We start from the raw sequence: 23077 nt of genomic DNA, 5'->3' as shown, positions 1-23077 counted from the left end.
TTTAAACTAGGTCTTCGGTCACACAGGATATAATTGAGCCAGCAGGCATTTGCAGGTCTGCCACCACACCAAGAGTTAAATGTGCTTACAAGGTTAAAATTGCAACTCGATTCTGATTTTGTTCTGGGATTTTATATAATTAGTATAATAACATCAGCTTATGAAGTTGTGATCTGAAGCCTACTTGTCTATTTAGCTTCATATTTCAAGCCAAAGCAGTTCGACCGGCTCCGTGATCAGAGGTGATGCGCCCGCCTGGGTGTTGCGGTTTCCCCATGCCCTCCTTAGATGGTGAGGCTTAGCTTTCGGAATGCCAGCAGACTGTCGGACGCCCACTCGCATATCTCGCGTGTTTCAAATCCCGAGGCCCCTAGTGCAGAGGCAAAAGTAGAAAAGCAAACGCAAAGCACGACAAGAGTGGGGTGCTAATATTCAACTGTGCTTTTTATTGAAGCTTCAAGCAGAAAGAGCAATTTCTGCTCCCATATGTACATGAATGACAATCTGGGTTGCTATTTCACACAACGGCAAAAGCCAGTGCAAATGCACAACCCAGAGGGTGAATTAATAAAACCATGAAGCTCTCATAAGGTTCTCTCTGCACTCAATAATCCATCATTTAAAATACAACAAAATTGCGCCTTTCCAATAACCGATAAATAATCGATAAATTATTAATAAATAAGTCATTAATATACATCGTCAAATCGCTATGAGGATGGCTCGTGTTTGTGCACCGTGCTTTTTCTCTTTAAGCAATCACCTTGGACTCCATCTCTGTTTTAATATTTAAGCTTTACAAGAAGAGTTTTCTAAATCTCTAAGCTCTAAATCTCTACGTTGAATAAAAAAGTGAAAAAGATTTTTGACAGTGCGGGACTGGTATTATCATATAGCACTCTTCTTCACACAGAGCCAACTGCCCTTCGTTCTCCCTTTGCCAAAAATCTCTTCCCAGTGAAACCTTCCCGACTGATATGCAGAGCAAATGCAAAGGAATAATAATTTATTTCTAGATACCATCCTATACCTGCGCCCTGAATAGGTCCGCCCCTTAACGCATCGCGGGGCACAGTGCAATGGAATTGGAGGGAATCAAACTGCAGAACCACCCACCCAACATCCCGCATGCCCACTACCAAATAAAACCTTTGAAACAAGCGTCCTTCCTTTAAAAATAAGAATCTAATGTTACTAAGTATACAGAAATACCTTCTCATTATATCTTGTTTTTATTTTTAATTTACTCGATCATAAACTCGAAATTGCAGCCAGCCCTTTAAACCGGAACCGTGTCCAGCCCATAAACCGGAACTGCGTCCAGCCCATAAACCGGAACTGTGTGCAGCCCATAAACCGGAGCCGCATCCAGCCCATAAACCGGAACTGTGTCCAGCCCATTAACCGGAACCGTGCCCAGCCCATAAACCGGAGCCGCATCCAGCCCAGAAACCGGGGCCGCGTCCAGCCCATAAACAGGAACCGTGTCCAGCCCATAAACTGGAACCGCGTCCAGCCCATAAACCGGAACCGCGTCCAGCCCATAAACTGGAACCGCGTCCAGCCCATAAACTGGAACTGCGTCCAGCCCATAAACCGGAACCGTGCCCAGCCCATAAATCGGAACCGCGTCCAGCCCATAAACCGGAACGGCTTCCAGCCCATAAACTGGAACCGCGTCCAGCCCATAAACCGGAACCGCATCCAGCCCATAAACCGGAACCGCGTTCAGCCCATAAACCGGAACTGTGTCCAGCCAACAAACCGGAACTATGTCCGGGTAATAAACTGGAATTGTGTCCGGCTAACAAACCGGAACTGCGTCCAGCCAACAAACCGGAACTGCGTCTGGCTAATAAACTGTAACTGCTTCCAGCCATTAAACCGGAAGTGCGTCCAGCCCATAAAAATCGGAAACTGCACCCAGCTCATAAACCAGGAACTGTGCCCAGGAAGTAAGCTGAGAACTGTAAATCAGGAGCATTGCCCAGCCGGAAAGCTGGGAACTGTACCAAGCTTGTAAACCAGGAACTGTAAACCCGGAACAGTACCCATCCCGTAAACTGGGAACAGTTCCAGCCCGTAAACTGGGAACAGCATCCAGCCCATACACTGGCAGGTTGAGACACCAATCGGTGGCCCCTTGTTCATTGGTGCTGTAATGCTGTATGGGACTTGACTGTCATACCGATCTGATTCTTCTTCATCACTCTAGTGCTCGTAATTCAAACACTTACTTTTACTAAAGTTTATTTTAAATATAAAAGCAAGGTCACGTACCGTAGTCTCCTTTTCAGTAAAACGCGACGCTGCGAAGCGAACTCTCTGATTCACTTGCTCGCTTGGAGCGAGAACGCACAGGCTTGGAATGTAAGATCATCCATCTCCTCATGAGTGGCGTTTAACAAACCATGAGAATCCCCCCCCCTGCCCTCTACATGTTACATAATTTTGCTCCTGGAGCGCCGGGCACCAGCTATAGCTAGCGCCACGTAGCTCGAGAGGCGAAAAAGTTTTTCTTCTGTACAGCTATAGCCTACGGTATGAAAAAACGTTTGGTCCTTTGGTCCCTCACACATCTATATATAACGGAATGCCGAATCAATTTTATCCTTTTAATATTTCTATTCTCTTTTTTTTTTAATTACTTTTTTTTTCTTTTTCTTTTTTTAATGTAAATCTTATACCGCGGGCGTTAGGCTTACCGTGAGCTTTTAAGATAAGTTTGTGTCGCGTTTTCACGTCGGAAGTTTGCAAGAGCTCCTTTGCTCTCCCAGGTAATCAACTCATTCTTAGGCAGACACACGCAGACACACAAACACACACACACACACACCTTTTCTCCCTCTTTCTTTTTGCACTCCCCCTGGGAAGAACTGAGAAAGGCAGCAAGAAATCTCGAAGCTTTTTGACTGTCATCCCCCTTTCTCCAGCACATGCTCTACCTCTCTGCTTCTGCAGCTATCACTCACTCATTTCACTCAATCCCATTGCACTCCCGCAATTCCCATCCTCGCACTCAATCACTAACATCTCCCCACGCCTAAGAAACGTTGCAGAAAGAAGCAGTGATATGTAAAACGCAATGAATATTTTTTTTTTTGCTGTAGTTGCCTCTGTGGCTGTTGCTGTTTTTGATGGTGTTGTTTTTGTTGTCACCGATCTCCTCTTCATTAGCGCCCAGCGCCATCACTTGCACGAGGAGGTGCCTGCCAGCAAGATCTGTCACCCTGGTGGGGAGAGGATGGAGGTAAGTTTGGAGGGGTGACAGTGTGGGGGTCAGTAGATGATGTCACAGAACACCGAGCAAATGGACATGAAACAACTAAACTAAAAAAATAAAACAATTAAAAAACAAAAACTTCACAAACGTAAACGGAAGGACGTCACAAACCGCAGTTATTTAACAATTATGTTTGAATCAGATAGATGTATAATATGCAAGGTGCTCGGTGCTGTATTTGACGGAATGAGAATACTGTATCGACATTTTGCTAGAAAACTATTGTGGTCCTGCAACATATCATCAGTAAGGAAAAAAGAGGTGAGAGCACTGAGCGACTGACAACAAAACAAGGCTGTGAGCTCAAGGAACTTCAAATAAATCATTCATGTTTCATATATCAAGCCAGACGACGGTAATGTCCACGTTGACCATAGAAATGACATCACAACTGATATCATTGGGTTCCAGCAATTCCCCCTGACCCAAAATAGCTGATATTATGTATTGTGGAGAAAACTGCCTTTGTGTATGAAAAAGAAAGTTTACAATCGGTATCGTCTCCCAATAGTGCAATATGGTGGAGAAACATGGTCTGTTAAAGAAGATGGAGCAAAACATTGATCACCACGGAAAGAGCTGTGGAAGGATGCCGTCTTGGCATAACCAGGTGGGACAATAAGAGATTTGAATGGATCAGACTGAAAACAAAATTCCTTGACATTCCGGTCGAAATCAAAAAAACTTGAATAGAACTGGGTCGGAAACATGGCAAGAAGAACAGACAACCGGAGGACAACAAGGACAACCTAGAGAATGCTCTGGAGGAAGCAGAGGTCGACCAAAGATGAGATGGAGATGTGAAATTCAAATTGTAAGAATGGACCATGTTGACGGTGACTATCGTCCTGCACTGTGCAAAATAGGCATGGCAAGTCAAGTCACGTGATGTGTGTGCTGAGACTAGTGCACCCATTGTACCCAACGTTCTTGATCCGTTATACCAATAAATCTAAGAAAACACTTGCCCAGGTGCGTGATTTAGCAGCAAATTCTAGGAAGTATTTTTTTTTTCCATAAAACCACAACCCAGAGAATGGTAGGTAACCAGGGTCACTTGTCACAGATGATTGGTGGGAGGGCTGGTAAAGGTCCCAGTGCATAAAGAGTCAACCACCATAGGTGCGCTCGTCTCACATGTCGACTAGAGCAGGTAGAATGGGCAGATTTAGGATAGAAACGCCAGGCCAGGGTCCTCACCACTTGACCCCATCATAAGCAATATTCTATGAGCTAACACGTAACATCAGAAGTGGTTGTTTGGTCGAGTGTTTAAAGACGTGCCTATCACCACTGACTGCTGTGGGATAGATTCCAATGGCTGTTGATTCTCAATGAACCGACAGGAACGTGATGAGTATGTCAAGCACCTCTCAACATGAGACCAAAGTGAACAAGAAGGCATCCCAAAATGCAAAGCCGGCCACAACTGCTTTGCACTCAAACTAAAGTTGACGAAAACGCAGCTAAAAAAACGTTTATAAATGTACTTTTCATTCATTTGTGTTCTCCATATTCTCATAATAAGGGGTTGTTGAAGATTTGATGACAAAAGCTCAAATGGTAAATAAAGTTATGGCCTGGACAGAAGAAGAATCATTTAGTAAGGGCATTTTATGAGATATTTCACAAATCTGTTAACTAAATTGTTACCCAAAAATTTCTTCACCAATATGTTTGTAAAGGTGTGTAATAACATGTGTTAAAATGTTGAAGTTCAACTCCCGTGGGAAACCCAGAAAAAAAGCTGTTGAATTCGGGTACCGAAAAATTATTTTCGAGAATTTTTATTTTTTTAAATCGGCCCTTAAGTAATTTATGAGGGGTCAAATAAGGGTTTTTCATGATTCTGAGTTGATTGTTAACATTTATATTTTCACTTTTACATTTACACACAAAGTAGCTTTTATTTCACATACATATATAATACTCAAGAGTTATTTCTCATTCACAATGTCAGAAGTTTCAACAGTCATTGTCTATGTCTTCTTCAGACTCAACAACATTATGACTGCAGTTTCTGCATGTAATGCCATTACAGACTCCACAGGCCGAGATGCACGTGACCCCATTCTTCTTGCAGCTGCATCGCCGGTTGCTGCAATCTCCATGACAATTACAGCTCGTGAACTGCAATAGCTCCTCAGGAGCCGTGGGGTCCAGTGTTGGAACTGGCTCATACCCATGCACACCTATTGTCCATCCATAGTCACTGGGGTTCAGAGACATGCTCTGTAGAAGGATCCAGTCCCGGGTCTGCAGGTAGGCATGGAGTGAATGTTGTGCAGCTGCACCCTCTGTTGGAGGTAGAGTCTCTGGTTTGATCACTCCTGCCGCTGCCTTCCTTGAGAACATAGCGACCCCAGCGCGCCGTATGCACTCTTTCAGAGTGGTGAAGATGGTGTTGAGGTCATTAGGGTCTCCTTCAATAACTGGGAGGAACTCGATCTGTGTGCTCTGCTTTGCATCATTAGCATGGATTCTCTTCATCCAGCCATTCCAGTTGGAGTGTGGGAACTCAGGATCGTTGGCTTTGATCACCCACCCCGCTGCCCAGAGTGTGTCACCTGGAGTGAGGAGTGGCTGATCATGAGCCAGGGAGGAGGAAAGCTCAGCGAGGGGGAGAAACATGATCGCGTTCGTTCCTATCTGTTTCCTGTTCGTAAATGGAATAATCTTTACTTCAGTTCCTCTCAGGATCTTAGCTTTGTCGAGTGCCTTCAACTTCACCCGGGGGAAAGCTGCTGTTGTCTGTGGATCTGGCAAAGGTGGTGCCGGAGAGGTGACTTCGATCCAACCCATTGAGTGAAAGGGAGTGTTTCCGTGAATAGAGACAATGTTTAAATCTATATTGTCTCCAACAAACTGAGTGACTGCATTGTTTGTTTCCCCAACCTCCATAAAGACCACCTGATCATTACTTGACAATTCACTTTCACTGGCTGGCACTTTGGCTGTCATCACTGATTGATCCTCAAGCGCAGCATCAACCGCAACCTCATCATTGATCTGTTCATCGGTTTCCTCCACAATGGTGTCAAGAGTGCCAGAAGTATCTGGAACATCATCTCCACTTCTACTATTAAGGAAGCAGTATTTGTAGTTTTGTGTCTCCGTGTAAGACTCAGTGTATCCCAGCCGGTGGAACTTGTTGAGCATCCATTTTGACCCAAATCTATGATCAAGTTGTATGGCAAGCCCCATTTGGTGTGGCAATACTCCAGACCGAGGTCGACAGGCCTTAATAAAATTCTGCCCCCAAACGGCAACTCTTTCGTCTGTCTTGACAATCGGTCTCAAGAACATCTGAAGGCTTGCAGGAACAAGTGTCAGCTGACTATCGATGTCAGTCATACTGTGTGTGGTGGGGTATGACTTTGGACCTAAATCAATCAAGGCAATATCATTGGATATGAACTTGAGTGCCGTCTTTATGATCTGAGTCTTCTCATCTCCATGGTCAAGATTAGCATGATGCACTCGCAGAATATTGTCGGTGCCATCTTTGAGACAGAGTACATCTGCCCTTCTTTCCTGTGTTGTGAAATACAAGGTGTCTTCGTATTTCTCTAGAAGTTTTATCTTTAGCCAATGCTTTGAATAAGAAAGGCTCTTCTCTGGTGACTGATCAAACTCCTGCAGCTTTTCATGGACTTGGTCCATGTTCATTACCCCATGCTCTAATTCTGAGTCTAACCATTCGCAGAATTCAATAAAAACTGCCTCTCGCTCCTCGTCAATACTCCTCTGTCCTCTCTTCCTTTTTCCTTCCTCATCAGTCTTGGACAAACTGTCACCTCTCGCAAACATAAGTTTGCATCGCAAATGGTACAGTGTTTCTTCTGCTACCAAGTCGTTGATCCCTTCCAGGCGTCCAGTGACTTCAGTGCCCCAGTCATCCCCGCGACTCCGTGCTGTCTTCAGCAAGCTTGCATTCAGTGTATCTGCAGTCAAATTATCTGGCACTCTGTATTTCTTTCTAGCTTGTGCTGGATTATTTTTGTAGAGCTGGGCTGGTTGGTTGCAAAGAATGCATACATCCTTATACAGGAGGTCAACTGACTGTGATCTTCTAGAACTGCAGCCAGTTGATTAACTGAACTCACAAGTAGTGCGTCTTCTCTTCAACTTTGATGACTCTTTTCTCTGCCTTTGATGCTTGAGCTGACTTCTTGGTGGTTGCAACAAAGTTGTTGTACAGATCATTTTTACACTTCTGGTGGTACCTCAGTTTTCCTTCCTTTTGAGCCTCCTTCATACGTTCCACAACAGTAACATTTTCGACAGTTTCTGCTTGTTTCAATAAAGTTGAGTATCCCTTTGGAGTTGCCTGTATGAGCCTTTCAGCTGGTGTATCCGAGCGTGCACAGATGAAGCAATTGAGCACAGGTGGAGTAACGTCTTCATCCATATTGCTAGACTCCATGTCCTGCAAAGTAGAAAATGAGATATATTTAGAAATTATTTTTCCACAAAGGAGTGTCTGTGGTGAAATATAAATGTTAACAATCAACTCAGAATCATGAAAAACCCTTATTTGACCCCTCATAAATTACTTAAGGGCCGATTAAAAAAATAAAAATTCTCGAAAATAATTTTTCGGTACCCGAATTCAACAGCTTTTTTTCTGGGTTTCCCACGGGAGTTGACCTTCAACATTTTAACACATGTTATTACACACCTTTACAAACATATTGGTGAAGAAATTTTTTGGTAACAATTTAGTTAACAGATTTTCATATGTTTCCCTTACTAATTGAATAAATCTCAATTTATTCACCAATAAATTCACAATTATTCACAATAAAGCTCAATTAATCATACATGGACACACCGGCTCAATTTATTCAATAAAGAAGCACAGAAGCTCAATGAATAAAGAAAATGTATAAATGAAGTAAATAAATAAAGCAACACGGAAGCGATTACAAAACTGGGGCCTTGCGCTTCGCCACTCGCTATCATTTTGTACCATTATCACTCTGCGGTTCCAAAGAAGCCCTGAACACTTTTGATCCTTTTCCCTGCCGAGAAATAAACAATTTACAGGGAGGGGTTTCCATGGAATTAGCTTGGCTTTGCCCCCAACAACCACATTCATGGAACTCGTCTCCAAGGCGAAAAAAACCTGCGGTCTCGTGCTTGACACGGTTTGGCGGCCTAATGAGGGTTATTTGTAGTCACTATGAGTTTGCCCTTTGACATTTTGACCCAATTTTAAATTATTTTCTCCATACCCTCATAATAAAGGCTTGTTGAAAATTTGATGACAAAAGCTGAAATGGTACAAAGTTGTGGCCGAGACACACACACACACACACATTCACATGCACACACTCATACATGTGTGTACACACACACACACACACACACACACACACACACACACACACACACACACACACACACACACACAAAGCATGAGTCACCTCCTATCGGGATGTAAAAAAACTCATGTCAGAGCAGCTGTACACCCAAAGGCCCAACAAGGTATATAGAGTAATCCACTCGCACATCTGCAGAAATGTCAATATCCCAGTTCCACAAAACTCATGGCAACATGAACTAAAAGCAATCATTGAAAATAAGGACATAATGTGACCTGATGATCCCATCGAGTGTGAACATCGAAAATAAAGCATTGCGACCGGACATAGGACTCAGGAACAAAAAGGAAAAGACAGCATTGCTGATTGAGATATCAGTACCCAGCGATTTTGGCCTAAATAATGCAGAAATCAAGAAAATGACCAAATTCCAAGACCTCAAGAATGAAATGAAAACAACTTGGATGTTGAAGAGCATTGAGATTGTACCAGTGATAATTGGGGCAACGGGAATAATAAAGAAGAATCTTACAGAGATCTTACAAACCATCCCTGGGAACATTACCACAAATGAACTACAATTGGAGGCTGGACGGGGCTCAGTGATGATCCTGAAAAGAGCCCTTGGAACAAAACTCTGAGAACAACACAAATTCACAACTTCGCCCATGAATCATAATCCTTCACTGAAGCGGGGGTGGATACTTCGAGTCCTGGGAGACTCTGTTCCACCTTATAAAACCCAAATTATGGAGATAACAAACAACGACACACATCCAATGGAGGATACTCTGAGACCTGGGAGAGCTCTGTTGCACCTTCTGAAACCCGCATATGGAGATAATGACCAACCACGCACGTACACACACACACACACACACACACACACACACACACACACACACACACACACACACACACACACACACAAAGACAGACAGACACACACACACACACACACACACACACACACACACACACACACAAAGACACACACACACACACGCACACAAAGACACACAAAGACACACACACACACACACACACACACACACACACACACACACACACACACACACACACACACACACACACACACACACACACACACACACAATAACTAAAATAAAGCAAAAGTTTATGAGTAGTCATTATACCAGGGTAAGTCAAAGATCGAAGGAAAACAGTGAATGCAGATTCATATGTACAAATACTAGTCGGCACTCGCATCCGCCGGGCCCTCCGAGCGCGAGTACCCTTCTCAGCCCACCTACGGTGGGCAATATGCTGCGGCACATTCTTGGAAAATTGCTTTATAAATTTTGTCATTTTTGAAAGAAATTTTATTGATCACAACATACCATACTCCATATCATAAGATAAAAGAAAATGATTTGTAATACCTGATACCACCAAAGGTGGCGTCATTTCCACCACATTAATTTTGGAATTTAAGTGACATCCATGTTTGCTCCATTATAGTAAGATTTCCTTGCGGTCTCTGGACACTATGGAGCTGTGTTGTGATTGGGATTCTTGAGAAGTATTCATGTACCTACCACTTAGTATATGATTCGGCATCCCTCTCTTGCTTTGGCAATGATGTACGCAGTTCTGTCCTCAAAGGTACATTCGTGTTATTCATGCCAACATGGCCTCGCTGGTGTCTTAAAAATGAACGATTAGCAAGGTACACCACTGTGTGATTTACATCATCCTGGTTTATATCATTCTAACGGTCATGGACCACAGTGATATCCTGCCATGCACACCACAGATGTGAGAAAGTGCTACGATCGTATTAAGTACCCTTTAGCTGATGCCACACTTAAAACTACATCAGTATCATTTTATCTTGTGCCATGTTTATCTAAATCTTCGGTACGCAAAGTGGTGTGCTTATCGGTTTCACTTTTACATTTGGAACCATGTAACAGGGTGTACTTGTTCGGCGTGGTAAGTATATGGATCCCAAGTGGTGGATTTACTTCTGCCGGGTGAGCATGTGGGTCGTCAGTGTATCTACACTACGACACACGGGATCTAATGCTAAGCTGTGTTCTCTTCCCCTAAATTGAGAAAGCACAGTTAGTAGTGTTATGTGCATGGCACTCTTCCATGCTCCCAGCAATGTTCCAAGTTTATGTAACCATATGTACTTGATGAAAATATTTGGGGAGGTTCGCAATACTCTGTAGCAAATGTAATCCTGCGGGATCCTTCATGAAACAGACATGGGAGTGGTGTCAATTTATTTGTTAGAACATGTGTTACGGATTCGTCACTTCCGTTGTTGTGGTTCTCATCCACTGTAAACATTTTTGGTTCCATGTACTATTATTGTTATCGCTTAAGTGAATTGGAGATAACTGTTTTCAAAAGGTAAAAAAAGTTAGTGTTTCAAAAGAAACCGGAAACCGGATCGGGAACCGGACGAAGAAGAAGAGGAGAAAAAGGAGGGGGAGCGAGTGAGGTCGAAGAAGGAGCCGAGCTGCGTTGAGGTTTTGAGCAAACGCTGACGAACGGGGGTCACTAGCGGACTTTGGGGTTTCCTGGGAAAGGGATTCCTGTGACAGAGTTGTTATCACTGTGACAGATAAACCTGCGTGACAGGTTTTGCGGTTGATTCCGAAGAGAATCATTGAAGTGCCGTTACGTCTCGAGAATGGACCGCTGGCCATTTTGCCTCGCGCTGGATTTTTGCATCGCTCCAGGTTTTTCACCTCGCTTCAACCATTTCACCGCATCCAGACGTTAACCTGGTGTGTGTGTGTAATGTAGATTTTGAGTGTGAATTTGCTGTTCGCCGATTGGGAGCCGTTGAACGTCCATACCCGAAGGTGTGATTTCCCCGTCGCCTCTTGAGGATATCTTTGCCCATCTTTGGCAGTGTGACTGTCAACCGAGCGGGATTCTCGTCTCGATACAGCATCGTTCTGACGATCAATGGAGCGTGGATCGACTTTGGCTTGAAGCCGGGACAGAGACATTGGGAATGTTATTTTCGCTCACTTGGAGCACAGTGAGTTATATTGTACGAAACTGATGGGACCATCATAGGAATGATATATTGGTTGTACAATTGATTAATATTGTTATTGTACTGTTATTCTTGTGTGACCTTAATACAATACTTGTTTGTTGGTAACAATTGGTGTGGTTTCACCATTGATCTTTGACACACAGAATAACACATCTTTCTGCCGTGACTCCTCTCGGGGCTCGGAGGTACAACATGACCGGGGTTTGGGGAGGAGCACGTAACACATGCAGATCACAAATTTCGATCGTGCCCATCTTGCATCCTTGGTAGAGCTGAGTTATTTAGAAAACAAAATGGCGTCCGGTGATATTGTTTGCATACATGTTTATTTATTTATTTCACACCAAATGTGGGTTGTATGGTATAAAATGAAAGGTAATGTTGCTACAAAAAATAAAATTACTTGATAAATGTTTTTGGTACAATAAAAATGAAACAATTCTTCTATATATATATATATATATATATATATATATATATATATATATACATATACATATATATATACTGTATATATATTTAAATTTCTTTATTATGCCAACTGTAAGAATATATATATATATATATATATATATATATATTTATATATATATATATATATATATATATATATATATATATACATATATATATATATATATATATCTATATACGTATATATATATATATATATATATATATATATATATATATATATATATATATACGTATATATACATATATATATACAGACTTGGCATTTAATATGGAATTTTTTTTTTGTGGGGGTGAACTTACTTTTCAAGATGTCTTAGAACCAAAAGTTCATTGGAATTATGTTGAAATTATTCAAGATTTTGTTAATGTGACCTTTAAAAGAAACAAAAACCACATTTGACATTTCGAAACAAATAAATTGATCCTTGAAAGTGATGTAAACTGATATCGAACTCAATTCATGGACAGTACTGTGTTAAACTTCTGTGCGTTTTCCAGAAGTATCTCTTTATTTTGCACATTAGCCAAAATTTTTTTAAACAAAAACAAAAGTTAAATTACGACTGGGATTACGGACAGTAAAATTACAGTTCAGTACTTCGTGTAACCCCCACGAGCATTCAGGAGAGCACGTACACGTTGAGGCATGCTGTTCACGAGATTTGCCAAGGTTTGGACAGGAATCGCTTGCCATGCAGTGACAATAGCCTGCTGCAATTCACGCACAGAGGTCGGCTGCTGGTCCAAGTGGTCGATTTGATGCGTTAATTCTGCCCACAAGTTCTCTATCGGATTCATATCCGGGGACATGGCAGGCCACTCCATATGCTCTACACCACGGTCAGCAAGAAAGTGTTGGATCATGCGAGCACGATGAGGCCGTGCATTGTCATCTTGGAAGACAAAGTTTCCTCGAAAGGCTGCACGAGCAAATGGAAGCAATGTTTCTTCCAGAATGGCCCTGTACTTGAACTGGTTCAGGTTTCCATTCAGAACAACCAGGTCAGTTTTGCCCCCTGCATGAAAAGCAGCTAAAACGGTCACCCCACCACCTCCAGCTTGGACTCTTGGCACTATACAATCTTTGTTGTAGGCTTCATGCACTTGTCTGCGCACTCGGACGCGGCCATCTTGACGATAGACCAGAAATCTAGACTCGTCACTGAAGATCACGTGATTCCAGTGTCCTGGCTGCCATTGACGGTGCTCTCTGGCCCACTGCAATCGGCGCTGGCGGTGTTGTCTGGTCAGGCGTGGCTTTCTCAGGGGACGCCTGGCACGATAGCCTGCTTGAACCAGTCGTTGGTTGACTAGCCTTCTGGATACAGGCACATTTGTCAGTTGCTGCCACTCAGCCCTAAGCCGATTAGCTGACTTGGTACGGCCATTGCGGACTAACCGGTGCAGCTGGCGATCATCCCTCCTTGTGGTTCTGTGGGGACGTCCTGGCCTCGGTATTGGATGAGGGACACCCCTCTGAGCATTTCGTTTCAGGATCTTTGACACCTGACCTTGAGTGATGGCATACTGCCGAGCAATAGCACGCTGTTTCATTCCGTAATTTCGTAAAGCCACCACTCCATGACAAACAGCATTGTCGAGTTGACGGACCATCTCCAGAGGAAGCGGCAATAACTTTTGGAGATGTGCAGCAGTTGTTTTCCTCTAATACAGAACGCAACAACCCTTGTATACCCGACTGTGAAGCCAATCATCAAATGCACCTGTCCGTACATTTTGCCACGCCACCTGTGATATAATCCTGTTGTTGACTTCTTGCTGCGACAGACAATCAGCGACATGGTTCTTTTAACAAATAAATCACCAAAGTGTAAAAGAAACTCACCAGATTGATATACTGAGTTCAGAAAGTAAACCCAAGTCAAGAAAAAAAACAATTCCATATTAAATGCCAAGTCTGTAATTATACACACACACACGTCATTCTCATTCTCTCATTCTCTCTCTCTCTCTCTCTCTCTCTCTCTCTCTCTCTCATTCTCTCTCTCTCTCTCTCTCTCTCTCTCTCTCTCTCTCTCTCTCTCTCTCTCTCTCTCTCTCTCTCTCTCTCTCTCTGTCTCTCTGTCTCTCTCTCTCTGTCTCTGTCTCTCTGTCTCTCTGTCTCTCTCTGTCTCTCTCTGTCTCTCTCTGTCTCTCTCTGGCTTTCATTATTTGTGCTATACCCAGGGTACAAATACAACTTTGTATGGGGGGTAACATAGGCTATGTGGCCATGGCCTCACGCAGGGGTGTGGAGGGCCAGGGCAGTGGGGACAGGGGAAGGGGTCGGGGGAGAGGGCATAAATTGTAGTTGCAAATGTGTACTGTGTGGTGCCGCCTGGTGGTGGTGGCAGAGGGTATTACAAATGCCTTTTACCTGGGCAACGTTGAGGCGAAAGCACTCCTCACATGGGTAAATTTGTCCTCCTTTCCTTCCCCCCCCCCAAAAACGGAAGGGCCTGTCAATGGGGCCTATGCTGTATATCTCTCCCCTTCCTCTCTTCCTCCCTCTCTTCCCCCCTCCCCTTCTCCCTCTACCCCGCCTCCTTCCCCTACCTGCCTCCACTCTCCATTCCCTCCTCCTCTCCCCATTCCTTCCCCCCAGGCAATGCCAGGTACTTCAGCTAGTACATTCATAAAATCTGAATCTGCATCATCCGCATCGAAGTTGTCGCAGAGTCCTTCACCTCCATTGCAATTTTACATCCCGGTGGACCACAGTTTATTTGCCTTGCAGATACATGGCGGGGCACACCTACGTTGCACAGACAAACACCTGAAAATTTCCAAAATAGTAGCAGGAACACAGGGCACTGTGCATACAATCTATCTCCAACTTGTTTCCATCCAAGATTTGAATGTGATGGGAGTTCGGGACGTTGGCGAATGTCTTGATGCCATTGACTTGCCTGTAGATTAGCCCTCTGGATTGCAGGGTGTAGAGATCCACTTGTCGGTGGAAGTCTCTTTCTTTGTTAATAGTCACCACCTCACATCACCAATGTCTGTCATTTTTGTTTGTGGTTCATCCACTTGGCAGACAATTTCTAGTGCTTGCATCACTTCTTCAGAGACGAACTATGAACTTCCCAGCTTTCCTAAAGCTTCTAGATCATCGTCGCTTGTTGAACTGAAAGCTTTCCTCCATGTCACTTTACCATTACCAGCAAATGATCCTGTGACATCTGCTTCTGATGACCCAGTTTTGTAAGTGTCGAATACCACATGAACTTCGTCATAGGTCTTGAATTTTTCATCCACCAATTTACAGAAAAATGCTCCAAATTCCTGACATGAAGGGTAATGCCCAATGTGCGGGCGACCGCGCCCCACAGTTCGGACGTGAACTGTGGGCCGCGGTCCGACGAGATGTCCGCCGGTGCGCCGAAAGGCGCGACCCAGGTGGCGATGAACGCCTGGGCCACGTCGGCGGTGGTGGTGGAGGCGAGGGGCACGGCCTCTGGCCACCTGGTGGTCCTGTCCACCATGGTAAGCAGGTGGGTGAACCCCTGCGATGGGGGAAGGGGACCCACCAGGTCCACGTGGACGTGGTCGAAACGTCGCTCGGGCACGGTGAAAGGAGCCAGCGGAGCCTGGGTGTGACGGTGGACCTTGGCCCGCTGGCAGGGTGTGCAGGCGTTGGCCCAGTCGCGGACGTCCCGTCGCAACCCGTGCCAGACGAAACGTGCCGACACCAGCCTCTGGGACGCCTTCCGGCCCGGGTAAGAGAGGCTGTGGAGCGAAGCAAAAATGCGCCGCCGCCAGGTGACCGGCACAACGGGGCGAGGTCGGCCTTGGGAGACGTCACAAAGCAGGACCGTGTCTGCGAAGGGGACGTCAGCCAAGCGGAGGCCCGTGTCCGCCACCCGGAGCGCCTGCACCGTGCCGTCGGTGGCCTGGTCCGTCGCCATCAGGGCGAAATCGACGCCGAGGTGGACGGCGTTGGCGCCGGCTCGAGAAAGGCAGTCGGCCACGGCATTGTCCTTTCCGGCGACGTGCCGGATGTCCGTGGTGTATTCCGACACGGCGGAGAGGTGGCGCTGCTGGCGGGCCGACCATGGCTCCGTGACCTTGGCCAAGGCGAAAATCAATGGCTTGTGGTCGACAAAGGCCGTGAACGGGCGGCCCTCCAGGAGGTGGCGAAAATGGCGGACGGCCAGGTACAGCCCGAGGAGCTCGTGGTCGAAAGTGCTGTACTTCAACTCGTTGGGCAGGAGTTGCCGGCTGAAGAACGCGAGCGGCTGCCAGGCCCCGTTTACCCATTGTTCATGAACCGCGCCCACGGCGTAGTCGGAGGCGTCCGTGGTGAGGGCGATGGGAGCATGGGGTACCAGGTGGGCCAGCAGCGTGGCGTTGGCGAGGGCCCGTTTCGCGCCGGTGAAAGCAGCGTCCATGTCCGTGGACTAGACGACGTCGCGCTTCGCCGGCTGGCCGCGGAGGGCGGTGTACAAGGGCCGCATGAGTTGCGCAGCTCGGGGCATGAAGCGGTGATAAAAGTTCACCATCCCGAGGAACTCCTGCAGCGCCTTGACGGAGCGGGGGCGCGGGAAAGCGGCGATGGCCTCGACTTTGGCCGGTAGCAGCACGGCGCCGTTCCGGGTGATGCGGTGGCCCAAAAAGTCGATCGTCTTTGACATTTGTGGTGGAGGCGAGTGACAGTCAGTGATGTCAAGTGACATTTGGCCGGGTTGACGATCAAGCCGTGCTCGCTGAGGCGGCCGAACAGCGTCCGGAGGTGGAGGAGGTGCTCGGCTCTGGACGTGCTGGTGACGAGGATGTCGTCCAGGTAGGTAAAGAGGAACGGCAAGTCGCGCAGCACGCCGTCCATCAGGCGCTGGAACGCCTGTGCCGCGTTTTTGAGGCCGTAGGGCATCCGGAGGAATTCGAAGAGGCGAAGGGTGTAATAACCGCCGTCTTCGGGATGTCGGCCGGGCGGACGGGCACCTGGTGGTACCCCCGAATCAGGTCCACTTTTGAAAAAATGGTCCGCCCCGCCAACCGGGCAGAAAAATCCTGGATGTGCGGGACGGGGTACCTGTCGGGGGTAGTGGCGTCGTTGAGGCAGCGGTAGTCGCCGCATGGCCACCATCCGCCCCCCGGCTTCGGGACGATGTGCAGCGGCGAAGCCCAGGCGCTGTCGGAGCGCCGCACGATGCCGAGGCGCTCCAGCGCGGCGAACTCGGCCTTGGCGACGGCGAGTTTGGCTGGGTCGAGACGGCGAGCTCGGGCATACACCGGCGGGCCGTAGTGGGAATATGATGCTCGATGCCGTGACGCACCGCGACGGCCGAAAACGTCGGTCGCGTGAGGACCGGGAACTCCGCGAGGAGACGCGCGAAGTCGTCTGCCAACGGGAGGACGCAGGAAAGCTCGGTGGGCGCGGAACGGCTCAAGGCGCACACCAGCGAGCTGAAAGTTTCGGCGTTGACGAGACGCCGGCGTTTAACGTCGACCAGCAGCCCATGGGCGCAAAGGAAATTGGCACCGAGCAAAGCCATGGGGACGTCCGCCATCACGAACTCCCAGCGAAAGAGCTGGCTGCCGAAGCGGAGGGCGACGGTGTGTGGGCCGAAGGTGCGGATGGCGGAGCCGTTGGCCGCGATTAAGGAGGGGCCGCAAATGGCGGCCCGCCTGTCCTCCGCCGAAGCGGGAATGACGCTCAGCTGAGCGCCGGTGTCGCAGAGAAAACGCCGCCCCGACGCTTGGTCCGCGATGAATAGCAGGCTTCCGGAACGGCCGGCGCACATGGCTGGTAGTGAGCGCCGGCCCGACCGTTTCCCGACTTGCCGAACGTGCACGGGGGTCGACATGATCGGGCCCGCCGCCCGAACCTGGCGTGGAAATAACACCAGGCCGGGTCTGGCGGGGGCTCCGGTCGACGCGTCGGGACCGGGCGACGCGGCGTCGCCGCTGCCAGTCGCGCCGGCCCGGTGGCCTCCGGGAAGGAAGCTGCATCGCGGGCGTCGGGCGGGTGGGCGGGAAACTGCGCCACGGGCGCTGACTGGGCGGCGGGCGGGCTCCCGGCAGCCACCCCGACGAGCTGGCTCGCCGCTCCGACGAGCTGGCTTGCCGAATACATCTTGTCGGCCTCCCTGGCGAGGTCGCGGGGGTTCGCGATGGTCGTGCTTGCCAGGGCGACCCGTACCTGGGCCGGGAGCTGGCGGAGAAAAAGTTCTCGGAAAAGGAAATCCGAGGGGTGCTCGCCGAGCAACGCGAGCATGTAGTCCATACGTTCGGATGGGTGCGTATCGCCGAGCTCAGGAAGGTCGAGCAGGCGTCGTGCACGTTCAGCCGGGGAGAGGGCGAAAGCGCCCAAAAGAAGTGCCTTGATGGCGTCGTACTTGCCATCAGCGGGCGGGCTCTGGAGGAGGCTCAGGCAGCAGGCGGCGGTCACGGAGCCGAGCGCGGCGACCACGTAATGGTATTTAGTGGTGTCCTCCGTAATGCCACGCAGGGCGAACTGGGAGTCCGCCTGAGCGAACCAGACGGCGGCATGTGCTTCCCAGAAAGTGGGCAATTTGAGGGACACTGCCGTGTCCATCGCGTGTCGTAAACTCGGGGTCACCAGTGAAGGAGCAGTGCTCCTGCTTGAGACGGACGAAGTGACGGACAAGACACAAACTCGTCCGAGAAGATGTTTAATGTATAATCAACTCGGGAACTCTTAAAACCCGTTTATCGGGTTCGCATATATATAATCCAAGCCAAAGAACATACGTCAGAACCAAAGCCACGCCTCTCAGGCGAGGCATGCTTTGGTGGTCATGTGACCGACAGGTGCAAGCAATTATAATCTCGGCGCCGCGGTTTGTCCGCCGGTTACGTCACCGGCTGGGGCAAGGAGATTATGTTGCTGGTCTCGAGCTTTGGGGGACCCATGGGTCGCTACATTATCTCACTACCCTCTGCGCATGTGCGATCGGGACAAACTCAGAGCCAAAGTACTGCTAAGCAGCAAGCTTATCTCTTTATTCATGTTCTGATTTGTGTTCAAAATATAGCATTCATTTTAATTAAGTAATCTGTTCCTCAAGCATGAACTGACTCATAAACTGATAAGACGGACGGACGTGAACCAATTGCTTAACCCACTTTTCGCTTCACGCATGTGAAGCAACTAGAGCGGAATTTGGTAGAGCGTATACCTCCGCCAGGTTGAACAATTTATATTTTGTATCCCCTGTACTGATAGGTCGGATCTGGATCCGATCCTAAACCAACATCTAATTGGCTTGTTCCTGTCACCTCATCCAGCAAGTTTTGTCATAACTCGTCCACAACTTTTAGAAATATCATGTTATTTATCACTTTTGGGTCCATCTTTCAATGGTGAAGAATCATTGAGTTCATAAAAAAATTCTCACATCCGGATCCAGATTTTCACCCAAATCGAATAATTTATTCTTTATCACACACCCAACCAGTCCACCGAGTTTCGTCCAAATCCGTCCACAACTTTTTGAGATATCCTGCTCACAGACAAACAGACAGACAAACATATAGGGGTGAAAAGACCTCCGTCCACCTTCTGTGGCAGAGGTAAAAGGTGAAAACACGGATCCCCTTAACTACAGACCTATCACCCTGTGTCCAATTCTCAGTAAGGTCATGGAATCCATCACCGCAGTTTCCAACAACCTCATCTCAGATCACCAATTTGGTTTCACACCAGGTCACTCCACATTGGGCATGCTGCTTCTACTCACCCAACAATGGATGGAGGCCCTCAATGTCAGACATGAGATCAGGGCCATCCCTCTGGATATATATATCATGTTTTTGATACAGTCTGGCATCCTGCCTTGCTCTCTAAACTCTCCGCCTATGGAGACTCATCTCTACCTACTCTCATCCAAGGCCAACTCCACACATGGCTTATACTGACTTTCTCGACTCTCGTAGTCCATGTGTGGCTCTCAACGGAAAAGGTCGAAGTTGCATAAAATCATCAATGTTCATCTGATTGGCCTGAAATTTTAAAAATTTGCATATTGGGTCGCTGAATTGGTTCACCAATCAAACGCTAGAAGTCGATTTTTTTATGCCTCCGCCAGCGAAATCACCGGAGGCATTAATATTTTCAGGTTGTCCGTCCGGCTGTCTGTCCGTCCGTCTGTCCGAGATAGGTTTTCGTTACCGCGATAATTTGAGAATGACTGAAGGGATCTTAGTCAAACTCGGTGCATGTATGTATAATGAAGCAAAGATGAACTGATTAGATTTTGTGGTCACGAGGTCAAAGGTCAGAGGTCATGTTCGGTAAAAATCCTGTTACCACGATAACTTCTGAACCAGGGATGGGATTCTGACCAACGTAGGTACAAGTATGTATTATGATGCAAAGATGAACGCAATTGATTTTGAGGTCAAGGTCAAAGGTCAAACGTCAGACAGGTCAGGTAAAAATTGTGTTACCAAGCTAACTTGTGAACCAGGCAGGGGATTTTCCCCAAACTTGGTATACTTATATATTATGATGCAAAGATAAAATGATTCGATTTTGGGGTCAAGAGGTCAAAGATCAGAGGTCATGTTAAGTAAAATTATGTTGCCGTGCCAACTCGTGAACCAGTGATGGGATTTTTAACAAACTTGTAATCGGTATATATGATGCAAAGATGAACTGATTGGATTATGGCATCAAGAGGTCAGAGGTCATGTCAGGTAAAATCTGATAACTTGAGAACAGCTGAAGGGATTTAAATCAAACTTGGTACAGGTATGTATAATGATGTAACCATGAACTGATTAATTTTTGGGGTCAAGACAAAGGTCAGAGGTCATGTTAAGTAAAAATTATGTTACCGCTCCAACTTGTGAACAAGTGATGGGATTTTGATCAAACTTGGTATAAGTATATATGATGCAAAGATGAACTGAACTTATTATATTTTGGCATCAAAGGTGAGGAGTGAGGTGATTTTGTGATTTTGGTGAGGTCAGATGTCATGTCAGGTAAAAAAAATGTGATACTTGACAACAGCTGCATGGATTAAAATCAAAGTTGGTATAAATACGGTATGTATAATGTTGTAACAATGTGGGCGGAGGCATATCGGTTGACGTCGTGATGTCAAAGAATGTCGTCTAGTTTTTAGACAAGAAGGTCAATGGCCAAGATTGAATAAAATCGTAAATTTTCATCTGATTGACGTGAAATTAAAAAAGTTTCATATTGGGTCACTGAATTGGTTCACCCATCAAACGCTAGAAGGCGACTGGTTTATTTTCATATCAGAAGGTCAAAGGTCAAGGTCACACAAAATCGTCAATTTTCATCTTTTTGAAATTTGAGCAGGGTTTTCATATTGAATCACTGAAGCATATTGCTTTTGAGGTCAAAAGGTCAAGGTCGCATCAAAGCATCATTTTTTGTTTAGCTGTTTTCGTCGTGTTTAGCATAAGGAGGAAGAAGAAGAAGTCTGAATACAAAGCGGACGGGCATTGAATTTCCAAATACTTTCTAGTTTTCACCCCTCAGTTCAATGGGCTAAGGGGTATTGTCGTCAGGGATGTCGTCCGGGCATCCGTCAACTTTTGGTTTCTGTCAATTTCAAGGAGAACGGCTTGTCCGATTAAATCCATTTTTGCAGTGTGTGTTGCGGTTGACTAGAGGAAGGTTCCTTTCAAAAATGGGCACGCTGCGATTTTCAATATGGCCGCCACGGTTGCCATCTTGAAATTGGTTTCCATCAATTTCAAGCAGAACAGCTTGTCCGATTAAATCCATTTTTGCAGTGTGTGTTGCGGTTGACTAGAGGAAGGTTCCTTTCAAAAATGGGCACGCTGCGATTTTCAATATGGCCGCCACGGTTGCCATCTTGAAATTGGTTTCCATCAATTTCAAGCAGAACAGCTTGTCCGATTAAATCCATGTTTGCAGTGTGTGTTGGGGTTGAGTAGAGGAAGGTGCCTTTCGAAAATGGGCGCGCTGCGATTTTCAATATGGCCGCCACGGCTTCCTTTCACCATGCATGGGCTGAGGGGTTACGCCCGCTTTGCGGTGCTATTTATTTTTTATTTTCCTCATTTTCCCAGACAATGCTGCCAATGGTTTTTTAATTTATTTATTTAATAATTTTTGTATACCAGATCGAGGCTCGTCTAAGAGCTAACATTTTAAACACACATTAGCACATAAAACACAAAAAACATAAACGGACACATAAAACATAATAAAGGGAGGGAGAGACAAGATGGGGAGAGAGAGGGAAGCATACAAGCACAACAGTAGAGAACAAGGACATCGGGAGATCTGTGGAAGGGAGAGGCCTGGAGGGGGGGGGGGGGGGGGGAGTGGGGAGAGGGAAGGGGTACACGGTATAAAACAAATTGACACGATTGGGAATTTCAGGAATGAAGTCGGAGATTGAAAGAGGTGGATTCAGGGTGTGTTAACGGGGTAGAAAAGATCAAAGTTTTGGATGGGGGAAGATAAGAGATGGTGGCGAACAGCTGTTTTAAAGACCTGGAGGGAGGAGTGCGATTGAAGAGAGTGTGGGAGTTTGTTCCAGAGACAGGGAAAAAGAGGAATAAAAGAGTGAAGGTGAGCAGAGAGTCTTGATTTTCGCAGTTTCACCAGAAGAGGGTTGCTGGCAGTTCTTGAACGTCCTGCAGGAATATTTGGGGGACACTGCACAGACAGAGCTGGGGGAGCAAGGCCAGAGAGGAGTCAGTAGAAGACAGAAACACCACCAACCTGCCTGCGGTGAGTGAGTGAAAGGCCCTCAGAATCAGCTGCATCGCGGAAGATTCCAATGATTCTAAAAGCTTTGGTTTCTACAGCGTGAAGACGAGCTAGGTGTGAGGCAGGAGCACCAGCCCAGAGGGGAGAGCAGTATTCCATCAAGCTGCAGATGCCAAGGAAGGACTTCGCACGACGGAAGATGCCCAGTCAGCGATTGGATTTGGAGGCCAGATTTGAAATGCGGTTTTCTCAGGAAAGAT

The 23077-nt window shown here is 46.7% G+C and overlaps 1 protein-coding gene across 1 annotated transcript in view; it reads right to left on the bottom strand.

Annotated features, from left to right (window-relative positions):
• Positions 1–1759: 1759 nt before the first annotated feature.
• Positions 1760–23077, bottom strand: part of LOC137433836 (CUGBP Elav-like family member 4) — a 577562-nt gene continuing 556244 nt past the window's right edge. Inside the window, 1 exon segment of the mRNA XM_078785224.1 lies at positions 1760–3230. The gene's annotated coding sequence lies outside the window, so the exon portion shown is untranslated.

The sequence above is a fragment of the Myxine glutinosa genome, chromosome 10, assembly GCF_964187855.1.
Source record: "Myxine glutinosa chromosome 10, kmMyxGlut1.1, whole genome shotgun sequence".
NCBI lineage: Eukaryota > Metazoa > Chordata > Myxini > Myxiniformes > Myxinidae > Myxine > Myxine glutinosa.
This window is presented reverse-complemented; position numbering and strand designations above follow the sequence as displayed.